Source organism: Zootoca vivipara, chromosome 4 (assembly GCF_965207765.1).
Source record: "Zootoca vivipara chromosome 4, rZooViv2.hap1.1, whole genome shotgun sequence".
In the NCBI taxonomy this organism is placed as follows: Eukaryota; Metazoa; Chordata; class Lepidosauria; order Squamata; family Lacertidae; genus Zootoca; species Zootoca vivipara.
In genome coordinates, this window is record NC_142587.1 from 87166832 (window position 1) to 87189302 (window position 22471).

The window sequence follows — 22471 nt, forward strand, 5'->3', positions numbered from 1 at the left end:
TATACTGCACCGGCATAGCTTACTCGACAACCTTTCAAAAATCATTTTCATTGAATAAGGTTTGGAATGTATAATGATTTGTAAGCAAAGTTGAGTCTAAAGTTTGCACGTGTGGGTTTTTTTAAAAAAATCCCAGGCAGCCATACTGAATACTTGGGATAATATTTCATCTCAAGTTGTGCTGACATGTAATAAAATGCCATGGCAATAACGGGAGATTTCCATTCCCTGCGCTAAGAAGTTGATGTAGAAGCCAGATTCCGTGTAAATAATTCTTCCAACGATCACAAATTTATTTTTTTTAAAAAATGGTTAAATGAAGACTGCACATCATGGTGGGGTAGGGGAAAAACACACATAGTGGCACCCAAAAAATTCCTATACAATCATTCTGAAAACTTATTAATACAACACCCACACCCCACCTTGCGACCTTGCTTAGTATACATATTTGCTATGAATTAATCATCAGCTAATTAAAAGAGCATATATTAAGAGCATTCCTAGGTCCGGATGGGTTTTGCTATTGACCTGTCCACCAAGCAAGAGAAATTTGACGACCTCCAGTTTTTGTCCTCTGCTGTTATTGCAGCATAATACCAACAAACGTAATGATGCTATATATCTTAGATGCACAGAGAAAGAGGAATACATATTTAGGACACTGGCCTTTAATGGTGGGAAAAATGCTGTTATTCAGAAAACAACACTTTTAATTAACAGGGAGGCACATCGCCTCATCAACCATACATGTGTCCACAGAACCCAGAGATGTGTTACCTCCTAGTAATGGTGGTAGAAGAAAGAGAAGGAAGGTTGGTTTTCCTCGCCGGCTTGGAATAAAATCTAAACCAGGGGAGACCTCAGGCCATTATGTTTGACCTCACACAGAAAGCAAACACTGTGCACTGCCTGAGTTTATATTCCGAGTCAGAAATCTATGCATTTGTGTCATCTTGACTTGTGGGGTGTTATACATAATTATGGTTATAGCTTAGAACCATAGAATCATAGAGTTGGAAGAGACCACAAGGGCCATCCAGTCCAACCCCCTGCCAAGCAGGAAACACCATCAAAGCATTCTTGACATATGGCTGTCAAGCCTCTGCTTAAAGACCTCCAAAGAAGGAGACTCCACCACACTTCTTGGCAGCAAATTCCACTGCCGAACAGCTCTTACTGTCAGGAAGTTCTTCCTAATGTTTAGGTGGGATCTTCTTTCTTGTAGTTTGAATCCATTGTTCCGTGTCCGCTTCTCTGGAGCAGCAGAAAACAACCTTTCTCCCTCCTCTATATGGCATCCTTTAATATATTCTTCCTAATGTTTAGGTGGAATCTTCTTTCTTGTAGTTTCATAACATGCTTGTTTCATAACATCTTGGAAAGGCTGTGTACAAATATTCTAAACAAACCAGCAACAAAGTCCTCAGTTTCATTTCCAGGGATCTTCACTTTAAGGGATCTCAAATAGCAGGAGAGGTCTTACCCCAAGAGCTTGGGAAACTGCTGTCAGTAAAAAAAAAAAAAAGGCTCAAGTCAGCAGAAGACACCAATGCCATGTTGGAAGTTGGAAGTTGGAAATTAGAGCTCACATGGTTAGTGTTAACTCCCATGGTTCCTCATGCAAGAGGATGGAATAAAAAGAAGCATGAGGAGAAGAAACTATGCAGTCTTGCTGGGAAACTCCAAAGTCTGTTTCCCCTGACTGTTAGCCTCAGCTTTGCCTTCTGCTGGCTAGAGACAAGGTTGCTTATATACAGGAGATACACTGGATGGTTCACAGATGAAAACAGAGGTGGTTGCACATTTCTATAAACAGGAATGCTTAGGAAATCAGATCCTTGTGGATTCCTTTAAGAACTGCATGTTGGACTAGGAATAGTCAAATGAATTTAGTTTCACCCCTCTTATATTTTTGTCTAGGTGTACACCTTGGTCTGGTTTGTCTTGTTTCTATGTAGGATAACACCAGTGGTGGACCTTCGGGTCTCAAATTTCAGCGGCACCCTGTGTGATACCAAAAATTAGCACGCACATCCTTCACCTTCCATTTGACATTATATGAGATGCGGGTGGCACTGTGGTCTAAACCACCAAGCTTCATGGGTTTGCCAATCGTAAGGTCGGCAGTTCAAATCTGTGCAACGGGGTGAGCTCCTTTTGCTTTATCCCTGCCAACCTAGCAGTTTGAAAGCATACCAGTATGAGTAGATAAATAGTTACTGCTGTGGCGGGAAGGTAAATGGCATTTCTGTGCATCTTGTCCTGTTGCACCAAAAGCGGTTTAGTCATGCTGGCCACATGATCTGGAAAAGCCAGGGCCATCTTAACCATATCTGGCGCCCTGGCGCCAAGATCCCTCCGGCGCCCCCCGTGAGTGAGACGGGCAGGAGGGGCGCGAGGGGAGCTGAGAGGCGCGGAGGAGGCAGCCCCAGGCTCCTGCGCACCTCCGGAGAGCGGCCTGAAGCCGCTCAAAAACTGAGAGGCATGGAGGAGGAGGCCCCAGGCTCCTGCTCCCCGCGCGAAGCTCCGCGCTGCGCCTCTCAGCTGTTCAGGCGGCCCCAGGCCAGCGCTCCCCGCGCACCTCCAGAGAGTTTTTAGTGACTAGGAAGCAAGTCTGTTAACACACAAATGAAAACAGGGCTACAAATAACCCAGGGTATGATGGAGCATAATGGCGTTCCATCAGTCCCAGAAACATTGTATGTAAAAAAAACATGGCTGCCCCTCTCAGACCACCTCACAGAGCTGAGATGAGGAACATGCAGCCCTCAAGATGTGACTTCATTACATCTCCCATCATTTTTTACCATTGCCCAGGCTGGCTGAGACTGTTGAGAGCTGGAACATAACTACATCTGAAGGGCCACCAATTTCTTACGCCTTTCATAGGATTTCATGGAAGAATGCACCATCCTGTCCATCAGTCAATGCCATTCAACAACTTGCTGCCTGCAAGTTGCAAACATCAAATCACCAAGTGATTGTGATGCCAGGTGACTGACAGGTGGGCAGCCCTGAGAAGGATCTGGCCCATGGAGCCAGAACAGTTCCCCATCATTGTCCTAGAGGGTGGTGAACAGACAGGTACCATAAGGATAAGTATTTAATAGAATATTTGTCTCACAAGGGATCTGGGTGTACTGCTAAATAGCAGAGTGGGTGCAGAAAGCATAAGGAGTGATCCCTGGCATCTCCAGTTGATATGAGCTCAGAAAACAGAGCTAGGAGAAACCTCTGCCCAAGGCAACAGAGTGCTACTGCCAATCAGAGGACTAAAGAAAGTCCTAAATCAGGGTGGGGAACCTCAGTTCTAGGGGCCAAATGCAGCCTTTCAGTGTATAACTGCAGACTCTCAGTCAAGAACCTGGACTGGCTCCACTCACTAGATTAGCTATTGGCTCAGCCTGGGCATGAAGGACTATAAGAGCACTTCCTGTTTCCATTGTGCTTTGCTTAAGGAAGGAAGTCAGCCTGAGATCTGGTGCGACTTGTTCTTCTGATCTTGAACTTTGGTCCTGACTAGCATCTTCTCTGGTCCTGCCTTCCCATTCCTGGCTCCCTCCGGACTTAACCCATCGCGGACAATCCCAAGCATCTTTGCCGATCATCAAACTTCTAATGTGCTGGGCTCATATTCTGCACCAACCTCTCCCCATCAGATCTTACCTGGTATTTCGGTGGGTTTATGAGGAGTGCACTGAGAGCAATTAACATTTGAATTAAGCTCCATGAGGATAACAACAGGCGATTACCCCATTTAGCAGCTGTTATGTGGTGTTAATTGCTGGCTATAGACCACAAACTGAGCCATTTTCTGCTGCCTGTATAAACAGAACAAAACAAACTGGGCGAAGCAGCAGAAGAAGTGGAACAGGAAGCTAGTGCGCACATTTACAGCATTCACACAGCTGGAGATTATATGTGGAGCATGGTGAGCTGTTTTGCAGCAGGCAATTTGTCATATTCAGCCCCGTTCTTTTCTGTAAGGGAAAACTCATAATAATTACAGTACTTCTAATTTGATTGTTGTTGCTGTCAGTTAACAAATGTTTTATGCGAGGATATTTTCCAACTCAGAATGGAAAAGAACAGAGCTGCCTCAAAATATCCCCAAAGCCTTTCCAAAATGGGGAATGCAGCCGTGCTTAACAAAACCTCCGAGTCTATGCAGCTCAAGACAAACCCTGAATAATGTGCATCTTCCTGACTCTAATCAGGATGCTGCTAAAGGACCACCTAGCACAGAGTCTTTGTTAGAACATGGTACCCTGGAGTCTATGTCAGGCCCACTCTAGGGATGGGCTGAGCGGCTAATTCATTGTGGTCTAGGTGGCACTCAGCCATTGGTCCATTCCACCCAGCTCCATCTATCCTGTTATCTGCCACTGCATCCAAATGAGTGCCATTATATTCTATTGTATGCACCTTATGCACACTTTTCGTCTGGGAGTTATATTCCACAGTGCAAGCAAGTTCAGGAGCATTTGTCTGGTTTTGTTTGTTGTTGTTGTTTAGTCGTTTAGTCATGTCCGACTCTTCGTGACCCCATGGACCAGAGCACGCCAGGCACTCCTGTCTTGCACTGCCTCCCGCAGTTTGGTCAAACTCATGTTCGTAGCTTCGAGAACACTGTCCAACCATCTCGTCCTCTGTCATCCCCTTCTCCTTGTGCCCTCCATCTTTCCCAACATCAGGGTCTTTTCCAGGGAGTCTTCTCTTCTCATGAGGTGGCCAAAGTATTGGAGCCTCAGCTTGTCCTTCCAGTGAGCAATCAGGGCTGATTTCCTTCAGAATGGATAGGTTTGATCTTCTTGCAGTCCATGGGGCTCTCAATAGTCTCCTCCAGCACCATAATTCAAAAGCATCAATTCTTCGGCGATCAGCCTTCTTTATGGTCCAGCTCTCACTTCCATACATCACTACAGTGGTACCTCAGTTTATGAGCATAATTGGTTCCGGAAGTCTGTTCATAAACTGAAGCGTTCATAAACTGAAGCGAACTTTCCCATTGAAAGTAATGGAAAGTGGATTAATCTGTTCCAGACAGTCCGCGGAGTACTTAAACTGAAGCGTTCATAAACTGAAGCATGGGTGTAATTGGTTCCGGAAGTCTGTTCATAAACTGAAGCGTTCATAAACTGAAGTGAACTTTCCCATTGAAAGTAATGGAAAATGAATTAATCCGTTCCAGATGGGTCCGCGGCGTTCATAAACCGAAAATTCATAAACCAAGGTGTTCATAAACCGAGGTTCCACTGTACTGGGAAAACCATAGCTTTAACTATACGGACCTTCGTCGGCAAGGTGATGTCTCTGCTTTTTAAGATGCTGTCTAGGTTTGTCATTGCTTTTCTCCCATGAAGCAGGCGTCTTTTAATTTTCTGACTGCTGTCATCATCTGCAGTGATCAAGGAGCCCAAGAAAGTAAAATCTCTCACTGCCTCCATTTCTTCCCCTTCTATTTGCCAGGAGGTGATGGGACCAGTGGCCATGATCTTGGTTTTTTGTCTGGTTGGTCCACCCCAAAATGTGGAGCTAATGAAATCCTCTTCAGATCCCTAGGCCACAGACTGTCACATTCTACAAGCACTGATAGCTGGTCCAGGGCTTTACATTGGGGAAAATGCCACGGCCATCACCAGGTAAGACCATGAACATGGTTCAGTCATTAGCAGTGGTACAGATGGTGGTCTTATAATTGCTGGGGCCATTGGGGTTGCAGACCTGATAATTGGCAAGGATGTGATTGGCAGTGGTGCAAAGGCCATTTTGCTCATCCTGGCATCAGCCTTGACTTAGCATACAGAACAAAGCTGCCTTCAACAAGCGCCCAAAGTCTTTCCAACATGGGGAATGTAATCTGGGTTAAATAAAATGCTGTACAGCTATGAAATTCTGATGAAGTTGGGTCTTCCTGATCCCCATTCGGATCCTCAGCTGGGTCCTTCAGACAAAGGACTCCCTAGCAATGTGGGTGTTTCTGAAGTTTCTGCTCTCACTTCTTGTACTCTTCTGTACAGTAAGGCGCATTGCCATCCTAATGGTAGGAGGCTGGATCTGGGAACCACCATTTTAATTTCCCCCAGTGTAGCAACACTCTGGAGCATTGTGAGACATTGAAATGGCACATGCGCACACAGCAGCCTGCCACTAGTTGGAGCACTTGTGCTAGCATGCCTGTCCCGTTCAGGGTTCCGCAGCCCTGCAAAAATCATTTAAAACCAGAGAGTTTGCGTCCTTTTCTTTGAAGGGCTGTCACAGAACAGTTCTACAGGCATGGCTGTTTGGTCAAAGCCCATCTAAACAATGAAAAACCCAAATATGGGCTTTGACGTTGTCCATCACCCGGACAGCAGACAGGTCCCTGAACACAGTATCCCCCACTGTGGTGAGGTGGATTGGGTTTCTAATGAAACCATAGTCATTCATCCATATAAATTATCCTATGCCATTTTTGTTTGTGTGTGCGCATATGCGCACACTGTTTCAATGTGGGGTTTGTTTGTTTGTTTGTTGGAAGGGGGCATCCCCATGGATGGCATGAGTGATGGGCCCTCCCAGGGGCCCAGGATGCCATGTGATGGTGCCCGTTGCCTTTTGAGCAATTTCGTGAAGAATTTTTGATCATTATTATTTTTAAGTCTATTTCAGCTTTAGTTGTAAATGAACCCTGCTGAATTGAGATACGAGTCTTAATACACTTCACGGTATCTTGGATTGGGCTTTAGCTTTGGACTGACGTTCATTTACAAATATTAATTGGCCCAGTTTAAAATCAAAAATTCAGCATCAGTGTACTAAAATCCATGAAATTAGCCCTGATGGAAGAGGGGCGGAGGAATGCTGAGAAATGAAAAGCGAAGTCTGGAGTCTCTTTTGATTTATAGACAAGTGTCTGCGCTTGATTTAAATTCTACCACAACGTTGTTATTAATGCTGTTTTTCCAATGGATGCTGGATGGAGCAGCCTGCAGTGGGGGGCTTGCCTTCCTCTTGCCAGCATAACTCGCAGCTGTAATGAATTGTGTCAGTTTCCCAGGCCTAAGCAATTCCTGTGAACGGCGTAATTAATTTGTATGAAGACCCCAGCCAACTGTAAAGACTGAAGTCAAAAACTGCAAATCAGAAACCGGTTGAAAAATAATCCTCGCCGTAAAAATGATAACAATGGCAACAAAGGTAATCGAAAAGCGGCGTGTAAGTAAATTACTGTTGTGGTATTCGTCTCGCCGTGGTTAATGTTGTGTCAGCACTTTCATTTTAAGCTACATTCCATTCCTCCCCAGATTTTATAACTTGCTAATAAAGAAAAATAGTTTCTAGGATGAAACCTGTTCGGCGAGGTCTTACACTTAAAAGAATTGTGGCGGGACTGTTATTCAGTAGTGGTTGCCCTTTGGGCTTTTTTCCCTAGAGTTGTTGAGCTTTTTTGGGGGGGACATCTCTTCTTCCCCTGCTCGCCCCACAACCACAGCAAAATAATATTAACTTCCACCAATGAGGTGCCGGACTGGACCAAAGAGGTGCCAGAACTTGGTTCCTGTGAGTTCTGGCTTTAAAAAAAAAGCCCTGGTTGGCCTGATGTTTTTTGTATTCAAGGACTCAGGTTATATCTAAGGAAGTCCTGTTGAGGAACAGACAGTTCATGCTACATTATGACCTGTTTCAGTTTCTTCGGCATGCAATCATAGAATCATAGAATAGTAGAGTTGACCCCCCAGGGCTCCTCTAGTCCAACTCCCTGCAAGGAATCTCAGCTAAAGGATCCATGACAGATGGCCATCCAACCTCTGCTTTAAAATCTCCAAGGAAGGAGAGTCCACCACCTCCCAGGTGAGTCCTTTCAATTATCAAACAGCTCTTACCATCAGAATGTTCCTCCTGATGTTTAGTCAAAATATCTTTTCTCTTAACTTGAAGCCATTGTTTCAACTCCACCCTCCAGAGCAAGTTTGCTCCATTATAGGTCTGTTCTGTTTGATGCAGTTTTTAAAAACAACAACAAAGGAATGTATGATGCCTGCAATTAAATCATCTGGTATGCATTTGCCCTAAAATGCTTATTTTTCAATGCTTTTTGATTATTTTCTTCTGAAAAATATACTCAGCCCACAACTGCCTTGCAGCCTTGGGGAGGTTACCTGCAAAGGGAGTACATCCCTTGGGCTGGAAAATATTCCCCCTCCTCTGCCCTATCAGAAAGTGTGATGATTCACACATATGCCTGTTGTTTCGTCAAATCACATCAATGAGTTTTGCCAATGATATGCATGGGGTCTGTGGCCTCTTTATTTGCAAAATACTTCCAGTGATTTCTCCCACTTTCAGATCTGCCCTTTAAAGATTAGGTATCACGCTGGTATGATTACATTAGCATTAAACATGCAGTTAGTTTTTAAAGGTATAAATGCTTGTTTTTTAAAGGAACAATGTAAATTATATGAAAATTATGCATGCTAAAAGTAGGCTTGATTGCATAATCATCTGTTTGTATCTCTGACTAATTAAATATTTCAGCAGAGAAGTGTGGGTGCTTTGCAGCTCTGTAACATGGGGGTAGTTTTGAAAAGATTCTTTCTCCAGACTTCATTTCTGATTTCTTTTGCAAAATGCATCATTCAATAGGCATGAATTCATGCCAACTTTACATGCTCCTGGATCCATCTTTGCCACTAGAGGTACGGGTAATCTCACTGGCTAAGAATGCCTTTTTACCAGCTTTGGCTGGTAAGGCAGCTACAGTCATTTCTGGACCAGGATAGCCAGGCCGCTGTCATCCAAGCACTGGTAACATCGAGGTTAGATTACTGCAATGAGCTCTATGTGGAGCTGCCTTGAGGTTGATCTGGAAACTGCAGCTAGTGTAAAATGTGGCAGCTCTACTGCTCACTGATCCATCATGGTACATCATTATGAAAGAATTGCACTGGCTGCCAATTTCTTCTTCTTCTTTGGTGATCACTCGTAGCTGAGTAAGATTGTCTTCCATGAACACAGTCTTAACAGTGAATCCATAAGTGACTGTGGTGGCTAATTCTGGATCCACACGTCCTTCCACAGTGGGGACATAGGTTTCAGGGGCAGGGAGTTGTTCACAGTGAGGGTTTGCTAAACATGCCTTCCTCTTAGCTTCTTTCTCCTTTTTTCCCTGAGTTCGTGCATGTTCAAATTCCATGACAACTCTGGTAAAGGCTGTTCTCCAAATGGAGTGCTCGCAGGCCAGTGTTTCCCAGTTATCAGTGCTTATACTACATTTGTTTTTAGATTTGCCTTGAGAGCATCTTTAAACCTCGTTTGTTGTCCACCGGTATTTCGCTTTCCATTTTTAAATTGGGAATAGTTGCTTTGGAAGACAATAATCAGGCATCCAAAGAACATGACCAGGTGATGTTGAAGAACAATTGCTTTGACACTGGTGATCTTTGGTTCTTCCAGTACACTGACATTGGTTCGCCTGTCTTCCCAAGTGATGTGTAAAAAAATTTGGAGACACTGTTGATGGAAGCTTTCAAGGAATTGGAGATGGAATTTATAACTGATCCATGTTTCACAAGTGCCCGTGAAGATATTTAGGATACTGTAGTTTGGATATCATTGGACTACATTATCATCAGCATACTGAAGCTCTATGATGGAAGTTACGGTATGGTGACCTTACTCTTTGCTTTCAGCCTACTTATATTAAAGAGCTTTCCATCTGTTAAATATATGATTTCTACCCTGGTGGGGAGTTTCCCTCTGACAATGTGTAGAACCATTGCAAAGGGGAGGAGGAGGAGGAGGAGGAGGAGGAGGAGGAGGAGGAGGAGGAGGAGGTTGGATTTGATATCCGGCTTTATCACTACCCTAAGGAGTCTCAAAGCGTCTAACAATTAACAATGAAGATAATAAATAGAGTTGGGGCAATAACACATCCCTGTTTAACACCTGATCCCATTGTGAATGGTTCACTTTGAGAGTCATTGTTATCCGTGATTGTTGCTATCATATTATCGTGGAGGAGCCAAAGAATGTTCAAAAATTTATCTGGGCAGCCGATTATCAGGACAGTCCACAGGGCAGTATGATTTACAGTATCAAAGGCTTTAGTCAGGTCAATAAACACCATATTCATGGATTGGTTTTGCTCTCTGCATTTTTCTTGAAGCTGTCGAGCAGTGAAAATCATATCCAATTTCCCCCTAGGTGGTCAAAAACCATTTTGCGCTGCCAATTAGCTACTGGGCTAAGTTCAGTGTGCATGTTCTGGTATATAAAGCCCTATACAACTTGGGGTATACCTAAAACATCATCTCATCCCTAATATACCCAATTGATCACTGTGCTCTGCAGGTGAGGACCTCCTCCAGATACCACCATACCAAGAGGTTCATTCTGCATAATACAGGAATCTGACCTTTAGTGCTGTGCCACCTACCCTTGGATATGTTGTCTTCTCAGAACCTGCTGAAGACCTTTCCTCTTTCTGCTACAGAGAATGCTCACGCTTGAGCTGCCACACCCTGAGCTTCTGAGAGCAGTGTTTCAACCAAGAGGGTTCCCTCTGCCAATCTTAGCACCTGAGAGGATCTGTAAGGAAGGAGACGGTCTTTCAGGTATTTGGAGCCTGAGTCATTTGTGACCTGTAGTCATGCATGGAAAAGGAATGGTGTCGAAATCAAAACAGACAAAAGAAGTGCTTCTTCACTCAGATAGTGAAACTATGGAATTGACTCCCACAATATGTAGTGATGTCCACCAAATTGGATGGGGGATTTAAAGGGGAATTTGATAAATTCATGGAAGATAAGGCTACAAGAGGGACACAGGTGGCGCTGTGGGTTAAACCACAGAGCCTAGGGCTTGCCGATCAGAAGGTTGGCAGTTCGAATCCCCGCGACGGGGTGAGCTCCCGTTGCTCGGTCCCTGCTCCTGCCAACCTAGCAGTTCGAAAGCACGTCAAAGTGCAAGTAGATAAATAGGAACCGCTACAGTGGGAAGGTAAACGGCGTTTCTGTGTGCTGCTCTGGTTCGCCAGAAGCGGCTTTGTCATGCTGGCCACATGACCTGGAAGCTGTAAGCCGGCTCCCTTGGCCAATAACACGATATGATAACACTGCAACCCCAGAGTTGGTCACGACTGGACCTAATGGTCAGGGGTCCCTTTACCTTTTTAAGGCTACAAGAGGATAATTGTAGATTGCAACTAAGCATTAGGAAGAACTTTATGATAGTAAGAGCTTTTTGACAGTGGAATGGACTATTTTGGAGGGTTATTCCAATGCCAGCTTCCTGCACACAAAACACCACCCCAAAAGAATGTGGTTTTATTGGACATGGGGTTCGAGACTGTGTTTTATCAGTGTAGTAGTGGTTGGTAATTCAGAACTCCACAAGCTAGGGAGAAATTCAAAGGATGAGCATTTTGGGCGCTTCCTTGGCTCCAAGGTCTTTTCTGAGCAGACCTTCTTCTCCTCTGTGGCAACATTCATTCCAAACATCATTAAGAATGGGAGGGCTTCTCCCCTTAATTAAGAACTAAAAGCCTTCATTTCCTAAAACAAAAAGCATGTGGCAGGTTGGATCGATTTAGTCTATGTCGCCAGCTGAACACATTAGCAGGAAATATTGATTATTCTAGCAGTAATGAGCTTTGTTCTTTGTCAGGTATAAGCCCATATTCCTAACAAGAGTATCTTGGACTTTTCAAAGACTCCATGATGCATCTCAACTTGAGCCAAGATGCAGCAAGCTTGGTTGGTTTTAAGAAGTCTTTATTGCCTACATATCAATTTGTTTGAGACGTAACTGGAGTAATCAGAAATGTTATTTTCTAGTCATTATGGTCTTATAATTTCTCTGGAATACTAATGATGCACTTAAGAAAGGGAAGTAAAGCCAGAAAAGGCGGGGGGGGGGGTTATAGGCTTAATGTATACACATGCAATTATTATGATGCTCAATTCTATAAGCAAATAGAGAACCCAGTCATCTTACTGTGGGTCTTTAAGTAGCTGAACCAGCATCATTCATGAACAAGAGGAAGGCACCTGCAGGTTTGTGGGGAAGGTGTGTAGCTCCGCGGTAAAGCATTTCCCTTGCAGGTCCCAAGTTCAATCCCCGGCATCTCCAGGTAGGACTGTGTGAGGTTCCTGCCCAAAACAATGGAGAGCCACTACTAATAAGTGTGGACAGTATTGAGCAATCGGTTGATTCAGTTTAAGATGCCTTCCTGTGTCCAGGTTTGTAGCCCGCACATCTTCCAATGGCATTTCCCAGACGCCACTTTGCCCTCTAAAGGTGTATTAGGTTGAATAAAAAAAACCATCCAGAGAAATGGGAGTGAATGGTTGAGGTTGCTGAGAGGGAGGGATTGGGGATTTGGTTCAGTTTAGGGGACGCAGGTGGCACTGTGGTCTAAACCACAGAGCCTAGGGCTTGCCGATCAGAAGGCCGGCAATTCAAATCCCCGCGACGGGGTGAGCTCCCGTTGCTCAGTCCCTGCTCCTGCCAACCTAGCAGTTCAAAGCAAGTCAAAGTACAAGTAGATGCAAGGCACCATCCAACCAACTTAGGAACTCCACTACGGATTTGTGTGGGCTTTACTCCTTAGCCTTTTCTTCTCCTGAAGATATCCCGCAAGGCAGCAGAGGTTTAGGATCAGAGCTTTCCTTCTCCTAGATGGGCTACCTTCTGAGGTTGATGAGCCTTATGGATCCAGATGGGTAGCTCCAGGGATTTTTCTGGTAGCCATCTGTAAAGTTAAAAATGTTCTAGAACTAAAATAGGCATGGGCTTTTTGTTTTCAGCACGAGGGGTAGTATCAAGAGAGACACCAATGTCAGAGTATTTATGCCCTGTTCAGCCCAGTTCTGAGAAGTGGAGGAATTGCTTCATGACTGACAGAAGGACTGGCAAGTGAGCACTGTGGAAATCCAACTTCTGGTCTGATAAAGAAAGCAAGTTGGTCCTGAGTCTACATCTGTAGAACAGTGATACAGTGGTACCTCTACTTACAAATAACTCTACTTACGAATGTTTCTACATACGAACGGAGCTCCGTCCGCCATCTTGGATGTGGTTTAGATAGGATTTTTTCTACTTACCAATTTTTAGATAGGGTTGCATTTTCTCCCAATGCATTCCTATGGGATTCGACTTACATATTTTTTCGACTTACAAATGTGTGTTCGGAATGCATTAAATTTGTAAGTAGAGGTACCACTGTATTTGTCAGAAATGTGGCAAGTGCACTTCGGTAGTAGTTTCACTGGTGAAATTATTAATTTCTGGAGGCACTGAGGGAGAATGACTAGCGCAAGGTCACCCACTGAGCTTTAATTTCAAGCAGGGAACTGGACTTGATCCAAGTCCAACATTTTAGCCAACACCTAAAAACTATTTAGGTCTCTAAATACTATTTGCAGCTGACGTTTCTTCTTAAAGATTTGCAGAAACCTGGACACTTAAAAAGAAATATGTTCATTTAATGCTTCCAACAAGCTAATGAAATGCAGTGAGGATACAGAACTGATTCCAATAGACAGATTGTCTCGGGCGCGAATGGGAGGGGGTAAAGAAAAGACTGCTTTTCTTTCATGAAAATTCAAATGTTTGTCAGATGGCAATACAAATGCTGCCAGTTTGATATCTCTGAGATTGTTTTCAATATGGATAAGCAGTGGACGCCAGTTGGTTAGACATCACGTCAAGCCTTGTTTCTTCAAATTAATAATTAAATTAAAATTAAAAATCCAGGGAAAGGGATTTTAACATCTAATCAGTCTCATAGCTGTATGCCTTTCAACGTCGTGAACCAACTACCCAATAAATGATCCATCGATCTCATTTCATAAGTGTCTAAAGGGTCCAGGCAATTACTAAGATATATCTACCCATGGAGCATAAAACATAAAGAACACACTTGCACTGGACTCATTATTTAAATTGCAAAAGAGTCACACGGTTTCCAAGAGAAACAGAAGGAGGGAAACAATATACATAGTTTTTAAACAGAAACCCATTCTTATTCTTATTCTTCTTTGGCGATCACTCATAGCCTTGTGGGTTGACCTCAGATTGCTTTTTCTCCTTCCCTTCCAATCTGGCTTTCTTCATTTTGTAGGTTGACCTGATTCCCTTTAACTCCTTTGTCTCCCCTCTTGCCTCTTTTGCTTCCTCCTTGTCTCCTCTACCTTTCTTCATCTTCACTCCTGTCCCCCTCTGACTTCTGCTTTCAACTGGGACTGGGACAGAATACTCCCTGATGCTGGCCTGAAATCTGTTAGGAGACTATTTCAGCATCTTCCCCCTGCCACATTATTTCACTGCCACCTTTTCTAGCTCCAAAGCATCAGCTGTGTCTTGGGTCAGCTGTGCAGCTCTGCTAAGCACAACATCACCCATCAATATCCTTTCACCATGGTCCATCAGCCAGGCATTCTGCGGCCAGACAAATGCTTGGCAGATAATCCTGCTTTGCAATCCCTGCTCAGAGTAGGTTGGGATGGGAGCAAGGGTCAGTAGCAGGCCAGCAGTTGTGGTCAGGGCCAGCACGTCCATTTAGGCAAACTAGGCAGTTGCCTAGGGCGCCAAAATGGAGGGGGCGCTGGCCAGCCTGCCGGGGGGGAGGAAGCCTCCTCTTGTGAGAGGCGGTGGTGGGATAAGTGCCCCGAAAGGAGCACTTTCGGGGCGCTGATCCTGTTGCCACCTCTCACAGGGGCGGGCAGCCATATCTCCCTTATCCCTGGCTCACTGTGGGGGGGGGGAAGCGGCCCAGACGGAGCCCTCCCTCGCTGCTCGCCCCAAAGCAAGCAAGCCGGGGAGCCGGGGAGCTGGGAGACGCGGCCGCCCCTGCGAGAGGTGGCGACAGGATCAGCGCCCCGAAAGCGCTCCTTTCGGGGCACTCATCCCGCCGCCTCTCGCAAGAGCAGGCTTCCCCCCCTCTTTTTCTCTCTCCTTTCTTTCTTTCTTTCTCTCTCTCTCTCTCTTACCCACCCCTTCCTTCCTTCTCTCTCTCTTCCCTCCCTGCCTCTCTCTCGCTATTTCCCTCTCACCCCTCCTCCCTCTGAACTAGATTTCTCCCAGTTTATTTTAACTAGAGTCTGCAAATCTGGCTCTGTGTTTTGAGAGGAGCATCAGTAAGATGCCCTCAGTGAGCCTAATCCTATCATAGTGTCCTAGCATAAGGTTTGTAGGTGTTTCACCTGGTGGGCACAGCAGTGTGCTGAACACATTTCCCAAATGTCAAAGCAGGGATGGAGACCGGGACAGGCAGACGTGGCCTATCCATAAATTGATCCAAGGGACATAACCCTAAAATCCACGATTCAAGCTTTCAGCTCTACGGGGAATTTTTCTTCATCCAACTGGAAGCCTGGACTAGACAGATTCTGATCCAGCACTCCTCTTCGGCATCATTCTCATTGCTGTGACTATCGCTTCCCCCAGATCAATAACACTGATTGTCAACACTCCAGCTGAAGGTGTTTGTCATTGTACTTTGTCACTTCTCATCTGTGCAGAATCGTATCATTAACAGAAACATCAGAAGAGCTCTGCCAGCTCAGACCAAAGTTCCATCTAGTCTGGAATCCAGTTTCCACAGTGGCCAATCCGTTGCCCCCTGGGAAGCCCACAAACACAACAGGAGGACAACAGCCCCTCCCCTGTTCTGTTTCGCAATAGTTTTAGAACGTAGAAATGAAGGTACTTCTTCTTTATCACCCTGAAGGAATGGAAAGCAAGACTTAGCCACTTCAATGTATAATACATAAGCAGCTTGATGATAGGAACTAGCTAGAAATTGTCAGGAGATTCAGTTCCACCTTAAGACTTAGGCATGTTGCTGCTGATATATGTCACATGTCTAGGTATATCCTTTTATGGACTTCTACTTTCAGTTCTGTACTGGTTCTGTTCTGAGTTCTGTTCTGAACTGTTTGATCTGATGGAAGAGAGAAAGCATCGTTCACTCTCTCTTCATGCTGTAATATAGCTGTAAATAAACCACTTTAAAATGCCTCTCTGCTGCTGCCTTATCATCTCCGCTGAAACTGCGTGGGCATCTCTGCTGATTGCGTGCTCAGGTTGCTGAGACCCTGAGTCGTGTTTGTGTTCCATGGGAATCACCGGGACTGAGACGAAGAGGGAGCTGCCGGCTGGACCTCCCAATGGTGAAATCCCATCAGAAATAACATATTTATTTTAGAGGGCTATGTGCATATTAGTGCTGCACCAACCCCAACCCCCCTTCTCCATCAATTGGCGAGAAAAAGATTGCATTCCAAAATTATCAAAAGGGAAGGTTGGTGAAATTCTCATGAGTGATGAGGTGCAGGGGGTTTAATCTGCTTACCTTTCCTTCTAGGTAGCCAAGTGATGTTTGGGATTGTCCCGTCTTTCATTCTGCAAATCGTATCTCCAGTGGTCTGCACTCTTCCACCTTTCCTAGTGCCCACATTTGTACATCAGGTGGGTTTTCCTGTAAGCGCAGAAATGTAGCCCAGTGCGCAAATGATAGTTTCTTGCTCTTTTTTGTTGTTTGAAGTGAAGCCATTTTACTTTTAAACAAATTAGTATGTAAAGCTTTTTTTTAAAAGTGGAGGTAAAATTACTTCCTTTAAAAATGAAATTAGCCAATATACCAAGCAAACTAAAAACAGAATTTAGCCTGGTTTACAGTAGTTTTCTAGGGGGATGCGGGTGCCGCTGTGGGTTAAACCACAGAGCCTAGGGCTTGCCAATCAGAAGACTGGCAGTTCGAATCCCCGCAATGGGGTGAGCTCCTATTGCTCAGTCTCAGCTCCTGCCAACCTAGCAGTTCGAAAGCACGAAGTGCAAGTAGATAAACAGGTACTGCTCCGGCAGGAAGGTAAACGGCGTTTCCGTGTGCTGCTCTGGTTCGCCAGAAGCGGCTTTGCCATGCTGGCCACATGACCTGGAAGCTGTACGCCGGCTCCCTCAGCCAATAATGCGAGATGAGCACCGCAACCCCAGAGTCAGTCACGACAGGACCTAATGGTCAGGGGTCCTTTACCTTTAGAGTAGTTTTCTAGCACATGCAACTTCCAGGGTCATATAAAATTGACATGGAGTAGTACACATTGACACATAGAGTTTTATGTAGTAGTATTCTACACCAAGCCAATAATATTATCCCAGGGTGGTAAAATATCACAAAACAAAGCCAGGTTTGTTGAGTCAGAAGGTATGCACTTATTTGCTTCTCTGCATTCATTTTCTGCTTGAGAAACCACAAGACATCTTATTTTATTCGCTAGTATAACACTGACTAAGACAAAAAGACACCCCAATGGCAAAAGTGAACAGGATTTGTAGGATGTTGTTTTGTCCCATGCGTTTTTCATTTGCAGAAGGACATTTGTAAAGGATGAGTATCTGGAATTTGGGGGCACTGTTTACTACTGTGAAGGTGATGGGGGAGAACTATGTTGTAGGCGTAAATTCTAGGTAAATTTTGAACCAATTTTGGACAATGAGACCAAGGTGGATCATTCTGATCTTTCCTTGGAAGAAGGTTGGAAAGAAAAACTCACAATCCATCCTTGGCCACCTCAAAGCAATAGCTGACACCGCATTCACTGAAAGCCTACGGTACATTCATACTGAAGTTGCCTGTGAATGATACAGGAAAATGGGACATTCTGTTGCAGGAGAAGAGTACTTTCAAGAAATTGGAGAGTAGGCCTCAGCATAGCACTAGTGAATTACATTTCTTGGATGAGGTCCAAATCTTATTCTAAATAGGACCACCTAGGACCATGCTGCAATTCTTGTATTCTGCAAGTGCAATCAGTTGAGCAACGGGAGCACATTTCCTTCTTCCAAATTGGCATATAAGCCAGAAACCACGAATGAATGAGCACATTAGGAAAGACCTCAAGCATCTGTAACTCATACTAAATGCTATCCAGTATGAGAGACTGCTTTATATAGCCATCTGTTTCCAAATAGCCATGGCATTTACAGTTCTATTCTGAAATACAGTAGTCTATGAAACTTTTATTGGTTGGTGTGTTTTTTAAAATATTGATAAAAATAAGCTATGATGATAAGAAAGGTTCCTTAAACTCAAAGATATTGTGGATGTATATAACAGATCCTGAAGCTGAGGCTCCAATACTTTGGCCACCTCATGAGAAGAGAAGACTCCCTGGAAAAGACCCTGATGTTGGGAAAGATTGAGGGCACAAGGAGAAGGGGACGACAGAGGACGAGATGGTTGGACAGTGTTCTCGAAGCTACGAACATGAGTTTGACCAAACTGCAGGAGGCAGTGGAAGACAGGAGTGCCTGGCATGCTATGGTCCATGGGATCATGAAGAGTCGGACACGACTAAATGACTAAACAACAATATAACTATCATGGGATAAATCCCATCAATGGGATTTATCTCCCAAGTATAATGGATGGAAGTGAGTTTTGGGACAGCCTTAAACCTAACCAATGTCTGTTAGATCTACAATCTGATTTTATATATGTTTCCTCAATTTTAGAAGTATGTTCAGGGTTGAGGGTTCATGTCTCTACCCCCCCCACACACACACACAATTAGCCATTAATTAACTGTCCTTGGGTTGGGGCTGCTCGCATTTTATTCAGAGCTGAGGTCTTACGAGGTAAGCACTGATTTAACAGAAAGCCAGGGTCAGGCCAGATGCAGAGCTCTGATGTTGCTTCAGCAAGGAACAGATTGAGACTTACCCCTGAAAAGTAGCAGCAACAGTATCCTAATTGCATGCAAAAGTTAGTATGGGGCATAGCTGCCAAGTTTTCCCTTTTCTCGCGAGGAAGCCTATTCAGCATAAGGGAAAATCCCTTAAAATAAGGGATAACTTGGCAGCTATGGTATGGGGTGGCATTTTTTGTTTGTGCAAATTTCTCCTAATGCACACATTTCTGTAACAATGGAAAAGCTTAATATACACAATTTCGCAAAGCAATTTTTCCCCAACAAGGCATTTGTGTAAGTTCTTTTCACTAAAATATGCATTTCATGCACATTTTGCTCTAGTGCGTGTCTTTTTGTACACATTACTTAGCTAGAGAACTGCACTGCAAAATTCAGAGTGGTGCAAAGTTTGAAGTATGGCGTTTCGGTTCAGAAAGTACCAATTAGCCAAGTTCACCTTTAAATGGGAATTGAATTGAATGTCTTCCCCATCCCTACTCTATACATGAGGAAACATGGGCTTTAAATTACAGAACATTTGTGATTCAAGGTCTGGCGTTTTGGACTAGCGAGGACTCATTTCTCAGTCTGCTCCAGGCAGGCTGCACTGAATAGGCAGCTGTGGAATAATTCACTCAGGAACATGTGATTTGCAGGTAGTGCCAATTTAACAAAGCTGTTGGAAAGATGGGCCATCTGGCTGCGTTTGTGAGAGCAGGATGAAGCCTTCCCTAAGAACTATTAACTGTAATTTAAATGCAATCAAAAGAAAAGAAAGAAGGATTTCTGTGTGTGAAAAAAAGGTGATGGGTTTTGATCTTAAATCCATGGATAAACGTAAGAACAGTGAGCCATTAATGTAAATGAAAACACCATCCGAATCTGTACTAGAGAGATGCATGCCCAGTTTCAAATCTTTTTTCTCCTGTTTCCAGTGATGTGAAATAAGAGGACACAAAGGGAAATGGAAGTCTTTAACAGGTAAGTGTTTTGCAGTTTCGTAGAGGAGGTTTCCTCAAAGTGGTTCGGTTATTCACAGATGTTGGTGATTATCGCCAATGTTCTTTCTGCACAGGATCTAACAGTGAAATAATAATCAAGGCTGACAGTGTACAAACAGAAATACAAGAAAAAAATCTGTATTCAGAAATCGGAGTTATGGTTTTGTATACTTTTGTGAATTGCTAATAATAATAATAATAATACATTTTTATTTATACCCCGCCCTCCCCAGTCAGAACGGGGCTCAGGGCGGCTGACATCAATAAAATTACAATAAGACATAAAAGAAAGAAAAACAATTGATTAAAATGGTAAGTTGGTCTTGCCCCTGCACCCAAAATAATCTTCAAATGTGAAGCAGGTATCTTCCAGATGCCCTCTGGTTGTGCAAATATTCAGAAGACAATGGATGTTCAACTTCAGCCATTGGTAGCCAATGATTCTACAGCATCTGACGGCTAGAATGCAAGAGCCACGATCAACAGCACTTGATAATATTCTAGCTGATTTGCAATAATTTGTAGAACAGGGATGGAGGGAAGAAGGCTCCACAGAAGTTGTTGGGCTCCAACTCCCATCATCCCTGACAATTGGTCGTACTAAGGCTGATAGGAGTCCAGCAACATTAGAAGGACTACAGCTTCCCCCGATTTAGAAAATGTTGCATATGATTCATTTAACCAATTAGGAAAGGTGCTTTGAATATATTCACACAAATGTTGACTGCTGGCACCAGAAAGAATTCTGAAATGCAGATGTAAAATTCTGCAATCCAGATTGATTAAAAAAATTGAACAATGGAGCCTCTTGCCTACTTGAGCTTTTGGGGGTGTATGTGATGAGTTCAGTCTGTGATGGTCTAGGAGTTCTTGGGGGCACAGACCTCCAGCAACTGCAGCTCTAAAGAAGAGTTGGATCCCTGCCCTGTGTGGGCCCAGGATCACTGAAGCCCACCTCCCTCTCCTGCTCCCCAAGAAAACAAATCTGCTTCCAGCACTCGCATCGCAAAACCTCCAGTAAATGACTATCTAAGCCCGCTATAAAACTCCAGGACCTTGCTGAGGCATCTTGGATGCTCCATTTGAGCGGCAGGTGAACTATCCATGGTCCAAATCCATATACTAATCTCTCTCCATGGTTCTACCTTTTTGCCTTGCCCTGTCTAGCCTCAGAGACCATCACCTCTGCTTGGCCTCTCGGTGGATCATGACATAGAGGAGGCATAAGGGAGGCATCAGCAATGGGTCCTGTCAGGGCATTATATGCCAAAGCATGCCAGGCACTCATGCTGTTACTGTATGGAAGAAAGACAGAATATAATAAAGTAGGAAAGGTGCTGTGCATTTATAAAATACACAGATGTGCTCAGAGGATAAGATACTAGAGAAGAAGAAGAAGAAGAAGAAGAAGAAGAAGAAGAAGAAGAAGAAGAAGAAGAAGAAGAAGAAGAAGAAACAGCTAGGCATTAGAGCCAAAGTATGCTTTCTACAGGAAATGGCAGCAAACAAATTGGGAAGGACATAGACCTTTAAAGCCCTAAACGGCCTCGGTCCAGTATACCTGAAGGAGCATCTCCGCGCCCATTGTTCTGCCCGGACACTGAGGTCCAGCGCCGAGGGTCTTCTGGCTTTTCCCTCACTATGAGAAGCCAAGTTACAGGGAACCAGGCAGAAGGCCTTCTCGGTAGTGGCACCCACCCTGTGGAATGCCCTCCCACCAGAGGTCAAAGAGAACAACAATTACCAGACCTTTAGAAGGCATCTCAAGGCAGCCCTATTTAGGGAAGCTTTTAATGTTTGATTTCTGTATTTTAATGTTTTGTTGGAAGCCGCCCAGAGTGGCTGGGGGAACCCGGCCAGATGGGCGGGGTATAAATAATATATTATTATTATTATTATTTATTTATTTATTATATAGCTCAGCGGCAGAGCAGTTGCCTTACATGCAGAAGGTATTGGGTTCATTCCCTGGTATATCCGAGCAGGGCTGGGAAATTCTCCCACCTGAAACCCTAGAATGCCTTTGCCAATCAATGTTGAGCCAGCTTCACCAGTGGTCTCAGTTGGCATAAGACAGCTTCCTATGTTACTTATGTAGCAGGTGCAAGGAGGTAAGCTCTGTGGATTTGGAGATAAACTCCAAAAAGCTCGGTTTTCACACCAGAAATGCTCATCCCCAACCACCCAGTGTGAGTCTCATAAAAACATGAGATAAAAGTAGACAGACCTTGGAGAAAGGTGAGACGAAAGAAAGAAAGAAAGAAAGAAAGAAAGAAAGAAAGAAAGAAAGAAAGAAAGAAAGAAAGAGAAAGAAAAGCCCTATACAGCGATGAAGCTTAGAGTAACAGAAAAAGAAACCAACATTAGCAATAGGGAAAGGCAAGAGATGTTTTTTTAAAAAATATTTTTGTTCTGAAAGAAGGTTGAAGCTAGCCAAATATGCAAAGGCCAGGAGTTTCACACAGAAAAGGTTATGAGAGAAAAAAACACGCCCACAGGACATAGTGGAAGGCAGAGAAGGTTTCATATATGATTAATGGAATGATGGAGAAGAACAGGAAGAGAGCAACAGAAATAGATGGGAAGGGGCAAGCTCAGAAAGGAATTCAAATAGTATCCCAAGTTTAATCTTAATATGGGGCAATAGAAGAAGCCAATGAGGATAAAAACACAGGTGGGCAAGTCATAGGAAGCTGCCTTCAGAACAGGGCTGCCTTCAGATGTCTTCTAAAAGTCTGGTAGCTGTTTATTTCCTTGACATCTGATGGGAGGGCATTCCACAGGGCAGGTGCC